Source organism: Squalius cephalus, assembly GCF_949319135.1.
Source record: "Squalius cephalus genome assembly, chromosome: 17".
NCBI lineage: Eukaryota > Metazoa > Chordata > Actinopteri > Cypriniformes > Leuciscidae > Squalius > Squalius cephalus.
Genome location: NC_137138.1, coordinates 16,757,006 through 16,769,557, shown reverse-complemented (window position 1 = coordinate 16,769,557; position 12,552 = coordinate 16,757,006). Strand labels below are relative to the sequence as shown.

Below are 12,552 nucleotides of genomic sequence, written 5' to 3'. Positions count from 1 at the left end.
GCGGAGGCCGAAGTCCATTAATACCTGACCTGACAATGGACACCTCGAAGGGCATTAACCCGCTTATACCATGGTCACTTGCCTAATAACACATTTTTAAAACATTAGTTTATATTGTAATTAGTTTTACAATCGAAATCTAAAGATTTTACAAACAATAACTTGGTTTCGGAGATATTTATAGTCCGCTCAGCTCGTAGAACCCTTCAGTTTTGTTTTGATACAATAAATTGTAAACAGATACTTTGACTGCCTGTTGCTATGGTTACTCACAGCTGATGTAGCCAGCGCATTTATTTATTAATTTCGAACGGTAAACAGTCAGTTTCACCAGAACTCCTTTACTAGGTGTCCTCTATCACTTTTTAATGGACACCCTGCAGCCAATCAGAATCGAGTATTCACCCTGACCATGGTACACTGTAAAAAATGATTGATGCGAAAAGTTGTACAAATGAGGAAATACATGTTGGCTCAACATAATGGTTGTGTCAAAAAAGAAAAAATATGTTTGGTCAATGATTGCATGATTTCCATGACTGTACTACAAAATGTTCATCAAGAGAAAATAAATAATTGTGTTCACAGAACTTTTAACGTTGCACAAAAAATATTATGTTGGCCGAGCAAGAGGGAACAGCGTCAATCGTCTGAGCATGCGCAAAGAAGCGCGACGAAACTTTTTTCACAGACGCCATTTTCTTTGACTCACGATGCAAGGCATACGAGGAGGGAAAACACAGATATTTAGTGTTTTATCGCATTTATATATGCATTTTATAACATTATATTGTTTTATTACAATATGTATGTGCTGTAAATGGCTAAATCGTTCTCAGAAAGGCATTTTCGTTGACGCGCGATGCGGAGCAGACCAGGGTGAGGTTGCTTTTAAACAGAGAAACGACGAAAGTAAGTGTTTTATCTAATTTACAATATGTATTTTATAACATATTGATTTATAGAGAAATTTAAATGCTCTGTGTGCTTAAACGAGCTGAAACCTTTCTCAAAGGCGACATCTTTGACTCAATACGGAGCTGACGACGAGAAGGTTTGCTTGTAACGTTAACAGGGAAAACACCGAAAGTAAGTGTTTTTAACCTAATTTACAACATGTATTTCATGGCATTATATTGTTTTATAACGATATTTATGTGATGTGTGCGCCTAAACCTTTGTCACAGACTAACGTTAGGCCCTGTATCTTCTTTGACTCGTGACGCAGTGCAGACACGGAGTTTGCTTTTAACGGTGAAAACACAGAGTAAGTGTTTTAACTCATTTACAATATGTATTTTATAATGTTATTTTGTTTTATGACAATATTTGTGATGTGCAAATATCATAATGTATTTATCCTCAAACCATATTTTACTTTCGTTTGCCAGCACACCTAACTTATCTTAACTGAAACCTAACGTTAACTGAAAAACAAATTTTCTTAGAATGTGTAAGTAATTCTTTAAGATTAAATGTTTATGAAAATGTATTTATCAGATTCAATTTTGGTTGATGTTTGGATATGCTTTCATGTTTAAATGTATTTGCTATTTGTGTTTGCTAGGAGCATTTCCATGCTGCACCAAGTGGTTAAGGCTAACCAGGCTTGGTCTTTAAAGGCTGTGCAGACTAGAACCTGGTGAGGGTCAGATTTTACAGATAACATTTGAGATAATCATGTGCATAAACATTTAAAAAAAGCTTTGTTGCTATTTGGTATAACTAGATTTTTTTGTGTTTCATAAGTCATTTTGAATTTGTCCAGTCAAATTACTTTACAAAAGTTACTTTTCCTTTTCCTTAAATAAAATTAGTTTTCAAACCAATTGTTTTCATGATTTGACAGGTAGATGTTGTCTTGCTTTTTTAATTTTAGACTCAACTGATTGGGAAATCTCTGCCCATCACCTGCCTCCAACATCACAAAGCCACAAGAAGGGAACAAAGATTCTTCCGTCAGCTGACTATTTAGTGAGATTTCTTAAGGTGCGTGTCTAAATTTATTCCTAAAGGGTTAGTTCACCTACAAATGGAAATTATGTCATTACTTACCCTCATCTCGTTCCAAACATGTAAGACTTTCTTTCATCTTTACAACACAAATGAGGATATTTTTAATGAAATCTGAGAGCTTCCTGTCCCTCCATTGACAGTCTACGCAAATACCACGTTCAAGCCCCATAAAGGTGTAAAGGTACATCATTAAAGTACTCCATGCGACTCCAGTGGTTTAACATACATTTTATTAAACTACGCGAGTGCTGTGTTTGCAGCAACAAAACATTTACCACATAATTTAGAAAATATAAATTTCCAACATGCGTTCATGAGAACATTACGAGTTGTGCATGTTGTTGATGCGAAAGCAGATGTTGTTAAGTGAGCGTGCATCGAAGATTAATAATTAGTACATAAAGTTAAGTTTTTTGTTGTTGTTTTTTTGTGCAAACAAAGCACTCTTGTTGCTTCATAAAAAAAAAATTGAGGTTAAACCACTTGAGTCACATGATTACTTATGATTTCCTTTATACCTTTCTGTGGCTTTGGAAGTGATAGTTGAATAGGCTGTCGATGAAGGGACAGAAAAAATCATCATTAAGTGTTCCAAAGATGAGCAAAACTCTTACTGGTTTGGAACAACATAAGGGTGAATAATTAATGACAGAATTTATATTTTTGGATGAATTAAGTCTTTAATTTACTTGGAAATCAGTAAATTCAAGTCTTAATCTAACCAAAATAGTTTATTGTTTGAGTCACGAAAGTCTAAGATGATTGAACTTTTTCCACCATAAACTTGCTGTATTTATAAAACACAAATATTAATTGTAAATGGTCTGGTTTTGTGTTGTCTACTCTAGGGAACCAGCACTACAGGATTTTTCGAGAAAGTTGGATCTGCACAGCCTTTCCTTCTCTGTGAAACAACTATGCACTTAACTTTACTGTTAGCAATTGGACACAACTGATCCACTCGTATCCTGCAACTGTTTTTCATCTGTTGAATGTTGTTGCTGTACTGTTGCAAAGTCGAAGGTATTGACTCAACTTCACTGACACAGGACTTACATTCACTGACATGTACAGGACTTGAAGTATTAGAGATAACAGACCATTTGATGAGCAGCTTTCACATAATTCTGATGGCAGAAATGTCTATATTTTGCCTTCATTTATTTTAAAAGTTAACCTATGATGTAAAGGGACTTGTTTGTTAATAAAAACTAGTTTGTTAAAACAACTGTTTGCATTTTGCCTTTATTTTTAACATTACAATGAACAGAATTCTACTATGATCCCAGACTAAGGTTACATTTTAACTTTCTGGATTGTTTTGATGTGCATTCATTGTTATCAATAGGTTAAATGCTTTGCTTTTATTTCTGAAAAGATTCCTTTTGTCAAAAAGCACATCTCATAAATACAAACTCAATTTGAGTCAAATTTAACACTCCTGAAATGTATATATGACTCCCTCCATTTTGGAGTTAAAATAACACTTTTGAAAATGTGAAATATGCACATTACTAACGGAATACATTTTAACACTGTAAGTGTAAGTTACTGAGTTTCATTTTGTAAAGCAGATATTTGTTTTTCCAGTACAGCTATTGACTAAGAGTGATATGCCATGCTATTTTATTAGCATGACAGACAAGTTCATATGGATTTAAATAAATACATAAAATGTACTTTATCAGAGCATAGTGTGTTATTTATTTGAAATAACGAAAAATAGATTTTTTGACCAACATTAATGAAAAATAGACTTTTTGGCCAACATGAAATATTTAATTAATACAACATTTTATTTCAATTTGAGTCTGCTTGTTGGCCCAACAAGCTATGTTTAGTCAACAGAAAATATTTAATTGACACAACATTCTATTTCAAGCTCAGTCTACATGCAGGGGTAGTCAGCACAACACAAAGAAGTTGGTTTCTGCAACTTAAATTGGGCCAACTAAAAATTTTAGGTGCAACGGGTCACTAGAAATTTTTATGTTGGAGAGGCATATTTTTTTTTACAGTGTATAATATGGAATAATGGATATTGAACTGTAATGCAGTCAAGACCTGCCTGGAACTACTTTAGCCATGCGTCTCCCTGAAAATAATTGCACACCTTAGAACGTTTGTCAACCAATCAGATTCAATCATTCAACTGCCCTAGTATAAATACAGGATAAATCACATGACATCACATTCGGAAGGTAGGAACTTGAATAGGCTAGATACACTAATAGATTGTGATTGAATAACAACAAAGTCATACAAAAATAATCATCAGCCATCGGTAGTGGTGTATTGTCAGTTGAGAATTTTAAATTCAAGAACAACGTCATTCAAAAATGCATTCATTCAAATGTTTAAAACATTAGCCCCTTTCACACAGCAATCCGGGTAAATTACCGTAAAATTGCCAGAATGAATTTACCGTTGAATACACAAATATGCTGTTCACACAAGCAGTGGCGTTCTGGCTTTTTTTACCGGTAAGAGACCATTCACACATCGGCTCCAAAATATTGGTAAATTCTGTAATGTCAGTCATCAGAAGTGATCTTTAAACACTGTGCCGGTGTCTTCATCCGCCCACACGAGGAGAAGTGCTTTATTTCCACTATCTGATCAATTTGACAGCATTTTTCACATCTGAGTGAAAGGCATAAGGGGATGATCAAACAGAACACGTTTTTGCTCTTAAAAACACGAAACGTGCATAATAGTATCCAACTGCAAAGACGCAATGCTGATGAATGGAAAAGAAGGATGGGTCTAGAGCGCAGCTCGTTGAAAAAGCTGCGAGACATGGCACAACGGTCAAATATGATCATCTTGATCATATTGAAATATAAAAACTATTAAAAAGCTTACTGTAAACTGCGCTGAGTAATCACGTCATCTCCATAATAACTTTATGATTGGCCCAAAGCAGACTTCTTACGTCAGCACGTTCTGACTTTGTACATGATCATACCGGTAGTCTTCATTCCGCGTTTACACAGAGTACATCACCGGTAATTTACTGGTAATGTTACAACTTCCCTTACTGGTAAATTGCCAGATCCAATTTACCGGTATTTTTTTTAAAAGGTCCTGTTCACACATGATCTCTTACTGGTAATTTATCGGCAAAGACCGCAGTGAAAGGAGTTATTGAAAACATATAACTTTAATGGAACACTATAATTACTAAACATGATTCATCACCTCTGTTTTCTTTTTGGAAGAATTATTGCATAAAATTTTTAAATATAATAAGTAAGTTTGATAAAATAGCATTTTCCTAGTTTTACATTGGTTTTACCACCTGACATGGAAAGTGTACCAACCTACCCATACTTGAAAGTAGCTCATTTTTAATCAGTATTTGTGAGAGATCTACAAACACTCAGATCAATTGGGGTCCTCTGGATGCTGCATTATCATGCTTACTGTTATTACCTTGTCAATTCATAATAAAAGAGCCATGTTTGCAGTTGTGCCACCCTGACATTTGAGAATACACACATTTAAAGCTACTGATATTTATAAAAATGTGTTTATATGAAAGGTCTCAAATATAAAATGATGCCATAGTATTTTATTTTGAATTTCTTATTGTTAAAACACCATTTTAAATGGTTCTCTTAGTCTGTTAATTTGTGTGGGCGGTTGCACCATCTGACTTTTTGGGGATTTAAGATACCAAAACATATATGTATTATTTGAATTTACTGAAAATTAATTCAAACTAAATATGTTTTATAGAATAAAATGATACATGTCATGAATTGATCAAATTATTTTAAAAGGAAATAATACACTTGGACACAAAAATATGCCCGTCATGTCATTGACACAAGTACACTAGCGAAGAGTTATAAGTAAAGGTCAGCGAATTTCAACCAGTTGCATTTTTTCCAATTTTTTTTGGTCCACTAGGTTGCAGTGTGACTTTTGTAAATGGCAGCAATCATCTTTTCCTAAACGTCCATTTTGAATGGACATAATTTGCAACTATAAAAACCTTTTGGCTCAAGCACCTGAGCAGAATATATAGGAATACAAAGGTCCACAAGAGCGTACAAAGAAATGTCTTGTGAAAGTCTTCAAAAGGTTACAGTGTTAAAAAAAGAAACACAAAATGGCACTTATTTAGGCTGACTGGTGCTGTCTGAGCCCAGAAATGGTCTGAACTCACTCAAGTGTAAAATAACACAGGTAGGATTTCAAAATTGACTGAGAGAAACTCTCCTGTAAGAGCTGAGTGGAAGAGAAAAGTGCTCTTAAATTACACGTGTTTGCATGAAGAGTTAGTGAAGTGCTTGATGTCTCACTAGATATTGATTGCCAACTGTAATTATGAGTCTTGTTGGAGATTTGGGGGCCTTGTACTTGTGGTTTGGGACTTGTTCAGGTGGGGCAGTTAGCATAATGGTAATTTATAATAGAAGTTTGGATGAAAGTTAACCATGGTTTATTAGAAATGTTGAGAGGTCAACCCATTTACACTTATGGCCTGTTCATTACTGTAGATCACTTCCAGGTCAAAGGTTTGAATTGTATATTGTCAAAATATGGACAGTAAAATACACATTTTCTTATTTTTCTTTTCATTTATTGCATTTATATATTCAGAAGGAGGAGGAGGAGGAGGAGGAGGAGGTTACTGTCTGCTTTGCTTCCTCAGTAAAAACTCCTGCAGTTGTAATGGTAATTAATTACTGTTAGCTATTTCTCAAGTGTCTAGTATCCAAAAAAATTACTTGCTAAACTAAAAAGGTGAGACAGCTTTGTTATCTTAGAGAGAATTATCTATCTCAAACACAATCCATCAGCTTTAGCTCTGACAGGAAAGTCACTACAGGATGGATTATCAGTCCTATTGTAGTTATTTTTGGCTATTCTTGATACTGTGAGGTTATAAAAGTAGATTAGCTATTTAACTCTTCCATCTCAGTTAATATTAAAATTATTATTGACAATAAATTAGCCCACAAACAAGCTTGTGTTATTGTGAGTATCCTCACACAAGCACTTGTCCAAGTGTACATCCATTGTTGTTGTTTCCATCTTCAACTTCTGTTGTTTTTAGCAGTTTCAATCTTGTAGTTCTTATTCTGGGGCTGGATTCACTAAACATTCTTAGGAATAAAATTGTTCTTAACAGCTGTTTTTTCTTATTTCCTAATTTAAAGGGATAGTTCACCCAAAAATTATCATCATTTGCTCACCCTCAAGTTGTTCCAAACCTATATACGTTTCTTTCTTCTGCTGAGCACAAAAGAAGACATTTTGAAAAATGTCAGTAACCAAATATTTGATGGGCCCCATTGACTTCCACAGTATTTTTTCTTCTGCCCATCAACTGTTTGGTGAATTTAATTTAACTTAATTTGGTGAGTTTGGTGAGCTCTGTCATGTATTCCCTGTGTTTGTGGACTATTTGGTTATTTCCTGTCTTGTGCCATGTTTTGTAGTTCTTTGTAGTTGTTCATGTTGATTCGTTTCTCCAGGTGTTTCCTATTAGCCACTCCCCCTTGTTAAGCTTGTTTCCCTGTGTGTATATAGCACTTGTGTTTCTCTTCAGCTTTGTCAGCTGTTGATGGTGCTCGGTCGGGGGTGTTTGGATGTTCTTGTTTTCTCTGTGTGTTCTTTGGATTGCTGCTGTTATTCTCGTGTGGACGATTTACCCATTTCCCATTCTGGATTACAAATGTTTTTGTCTTTTATTATTAAAACTGTGTGCACTTAGAGTCTCTTTCTGCCTCATCCCTATGCACCTGTTACAAATAGAATATAATTTAAATAGGAAGTTAATCTAATTGAAATTTTGCTCACTTCTTCCACCATCTTGGATACATTTTTTTCTGTAGCTTGTTGCAGTGCATTACAAGATTATTTTACCATGAAGATTTCATGCCATAATAAAATTAGGTATAGGCAGCTTAATTAAGATGCCTAAGTTTTGGAAGAGTTTTCACACAAAAAGGGGATCAACATAGGCAGCTCGTGAAATTTAGAAACCGAGCATATGTGTGTTCTACTAGAGAAGCAGGAAGTTGAGAAAGTGTCTGGGTGAAATTCTATGAAATGTTGATCAAATCCCAGAGTAGCCCTCCAGCCCGGAGAAGGGAAATAAGCAAGGTTTTTGCCTTGAACCAGCCATCTCTTGAGTAATGACTCTGTCTTATTTGTAGCACTGGTAAAAAGGATTCACTGCAGGGCTCACGGTTAGCAGGGCAGAGGTTTTCTTTTGGGAATTTGTGCAAATGAATGTATATTATGATAATTCTTGAAGCTTTACTGTGTGCAGAGTTCTCACAGAAGGCTTGCCATTTGGAGGGATGATATCCAGCTCACTTCAATCGACTCTGTGTCAGCTTGCTGAATGTATTGTGAAAATGTATCAGTGTTTGCATGCTTTTTTTTTCTTGGTGATGTGCTCAACTTCCTGTTGAGTCATGGGCACAAAATGTATGTGAGGCAGCATTATTCTCATAAAATGTGGTCAGATCTGGTCAGCCCAGGTCAGATGACCTCAAAAATACCCAACATAACCCATTGTTATACTTGTGGGTTTCTGAGTACCCAAGTGAGCAAAGTGAATGACCTTTCTGAGGCTTTGATAAACTGCTAACCATTCTTTTCCAGGAAAACCACCTAGTAAAAACACCATCTGTTTCAGGTGGGCTGCACAAAATCCTAAAATATGTGGACAGCTTATTGGATGCCAAAAATGACAGATTTACTTGATTTAAACCAAACAATAACCAAAAAAGAGATAAAATGAAGTAAGCACCCAGATACGTTGGAGGAGTTATCAGATAGTTGGAGAGATATTAGGTAAGCCAAGGGAGATTTTAGCATTGGAAAAATTATGAAAATTTAGTGGAATATTATTAGGGGGGAAAAAACTCATTCATTTCTCATAAAGAAAGTTTAAGACGCACATTGTATAAAAATATGGCATATTGTGTATATATTATTGAAAAGTTTTCACAGTAAACACTTGTCATGCATTGCAATTGTCAAAAAATACTTGAGACAGCGAAAGAGAGAATTCTATGTCTGCCTATTGCATAATGTATGACGTTTGTAATTCAGTTTAAGTGCACTTGGCTGAATTGGCTGTGTTTTCGGCTCAAATCCGCCATCTTCTCCTACTTGAATCTCTCACACCTTGACTGCAACAGATTTTTATGACTTATGATTAAGATTTATGTGACCACTGAAGGGAGACGAGCCAATACCGAATCCAAAACCAAGGTCAAGCCTTGCCAATCACACCAAGTTAAGCCAGAGGTTAGAGGTCTGTTTGCTGTTGTTTTATTTTTCAGTGCACTGACATCCATAATGTTCAGAACAGTTGCTTTAAATCACTTCATCCAGAATGAGGAATATTCTGCTTTCGTCGCTCCCATACATTATCTGGTTCTGTGCGAAAAGCTTTATCATGTCTACATGGTGGGTTGTTTGAAGTGAAAACACCTTGGAGAGAACTGTTTGTGATAACTCAGTGTTGAATAGATGTTTCCTTCCAGAATGATCTATTCACATGACCTCCTGAAGTGAGGTTTACCGATGGTTTATCAGGCTCGGCTAGGAACACATCCAATGTCTTTGAATGCGGAAAGGGATACGCGACCACCACAATAAATAAACATGGACATAGTTTCAGACATTTATCTTGCTATGTTAGACTTCATTTCCTAAACTCCCCTCCACTTCTGCAAGAAATATTGTGGAATATTCTACAGTGTCTTTGTCAAAAATGAATGTGAACTTCAAGTAATCTTATCTTGGCTCTGAAGATTTCCGTCCAGTGTTTGCTTTTGCGAGGTGAGATTACTGAGTGTACTGGTTCCTTGAAATGCAAACCGGTTTAAACTTTGTATTTCAAAGATCTGGAGGGCAGATATCTTGTGGATCTGGGGTAAATATTCTGCCTCCAGTTACTGTGGCTTTGGACTAACAATATTTTTCTCAATATGTTCACTCAACTTCACTAGCTTGAACAAGAAGAATCATTTTACTGGTAAATAAATATTAATCATTTTGGCTTGTTTTTGTTAATGCCCTATGCTGATGTCATTACAATAGTTTTTCCAGATTCAATAGTAGTTTGTATTAACAACCCCATTCAAAGACCCTTACTATGATTTATTGATAATGAGATAGTATACCTCTTATTTGGTGCAGTTATTAGTTTGTAAACCTTAGGTAATGCATTAAGAATTATGAACACAATTTATGGATGCTGAAAATTGCTTTGCCATCACAGGAATAAATAAAATCTTAAAGCATGCACACACACACACACACACACACACACACACATTTAACCTTATTTTGGAGTGTCAACTGTTGTTGTTGTTGTTGTTATTGGTCATGTAATAACTATGATGTTTGAAATTAACCCATTTAATGTCGAAATAATTTGACTACTGGAAGTCTCACTGACATGGATGTACATTATCCTGTTACCATGGTTACATCAGGTCCTTATGTTCTCATGGCCATGGGATGCAATGCTCTTTGTGAATTCTGGTGGTCAGTAGTTGACCAGCAGTGAGTTTAATCTAACAGCCCACAGGAGTAGAGCTTGAATGTCATCAAAAACACCTAACTCACCAGATGACAGCAATTGCCCTTCTGTGACCTTTTCCAACATTGATTCCTGCGTAACTTTCTTTAGACAGGTTTTTATCACTCTGGCTTTGAGGCATGTGCTATCTCACTATACTCTCCCACAAGCTGATCAATACAGAGATATATATTTTTGGTTCAGTGAGGAAAAGACCTTGTGGGCACAAAGAATATGTCAGACAAAGTACCATTTGAATAAGGGAAATGTGCGGTTGCAGTTATAATTTTCCAAATCCATGATTACACTTAAACATAGCAGATTTGAACATTTCATAAACATTTCATAAACATTTCCAGTTTTCTCCTTGAGCGTTGATGTGAGTGCCTATGGCAATTCTCGATGCATCATGAATGACCTACAATGGCGACATTTTTCACAATCACGACAGACAATCAAAATACTGCCCTAAACTCATTAGCAGAAAGGATATAGCGCGATATAAACACGTTGTGACAGCTTCACATTCTCTATATCTACCGCCTCGATGGCAGGCAAGTACTTCAATTCAGTAGAAAAATCGCTCCTCTTCATTCCATAAGGATCACATCCAACTTATGTTGTGATTTTGTTTATACCTTTCTCTTGTAATAGTGTCTAAACCAGCACTGTACGGACTTTTGTCCATTCTGCTTTTCACTTCCTACCCTTCATCTGAATTCCGCGCGTCCTCGGAATCACGTGACTGAAAACAAGCTATATGTCACCTGTGCTGGCAAAATGAGTCGCAATCAGCACAATTATATCTCTATTGTACATTTCTCTATTAAAAAAAACTTAAAAATGATGTCTATGTATGTATAACATTTCTAGTTACACTCTGTAACAAACGTATACATACACTGTAACAAATGTATAATTACACTTAATACACTGTAACAAACATATATAATGCACTGTAACAAATGTATAATTACACTTAATACACAGTAAGAAGTGTATAAATTCACTGTAACAAATGCATAATTACACTGTAACAAACATATAATTACACCAACAAATGTATCATTACACTGAAATATGAATAATTAAACTGTAACAAATAAATAATTACGTATAGATGCACGATAATAAATTTCTCTGCCGATACCGGTAGCCAATTATTAAGAATGATATCGGCAGATGCCGACAACAACAGAACAGAGCGATTATATTCAACTGCTATTTATTTCAGAAAAAATATTTACACTCAAATAAAAGATTAAATGTTTGTATACAACTCAGTTGCACATAAGGTAGTTTTCATAAACAGTTCTTCATGGCAAATTTATTTAAACATACATATATAATTACCAGTAAATAAGCTTTTCTCTTCTCTCACTTCAGCGATCTGTCACGTCACATTTAAGAGCGTCAAAACGCCATTTATTGTTTGAATTTGGTGACAAAATGTACAGAAGCTGAGACTTTGTTTCTTATTAGAAGTAACAGAGCACAAAGCTCTTTGCGATTATTGGATGGGAGGCGTTACAAATAATGTTTGATGTAGGGAAAAACTGCAGATCTGGCAACCCTGGCTTGAACCACGTCTGATTTATAGGGTCAAATAAACCCTGCATTAACATCGCTTTTTTTAACTGTTAAAGAATTATTGTCGAATTAACTTGCCCTTAATTCAACACTAGAGAGATTTTCTTCAGATTTTGGTATGAGTTGCAGTCTGACACGTTTTTCCGCACCCAGCTTTCCGCATCACCAGCTGTTTTTTAACAATCGGCCGATGGCCGATAACAAAAATAATAGCTTTAATTGGCCGATACTGATTACTGGCCGATACATCAGTGCATCTCTATTTAAAATATCAGTTTTTTTATTTGAAGATATTTTGCTGTTTATTTTTTCCTGTGATGCAATGCTGATTTTTTAGCATCATTATTCCAGTCTTCAGTGTCACATGATCCTTCAGAAATCATTCT

The 12,552-nt window shown here is 35.4% G+C and overlaps 1 long non-coding RNA gene across 2 annotated transcripts; it reads left to right on the top strand.

Annotated features, from left to right (window-relative positions):
• The first annotated feature begins 478 nt into the window (after positions 1-478).
• LOC307145083 lies at positions 479-3,336 on the top strand. Of its 2 annotated transcripts, XR_013818889.1 has the most exons (7): positions 479-912; positions 1,016-1,089; positions 1,188-1,267; positions 1,392-1,453; positions 1,568-1,642; positions 1,880-1,989; positions 2,865-3,336. It is a non-coding gene; the product is annotated as an uncharacterized lncRNA (long non-coding RNA). The 2 variants fall into 2 exon arrangements; XR_013818890.1 differs by lacking the exon at positions 1,392-1,453 and having other exon boundaries at positions 483-912; positions 2,865-3,332.
• The last annotated feature ends 9,216 nt before the right edge of the window (positions 3,337-12,552 follow it).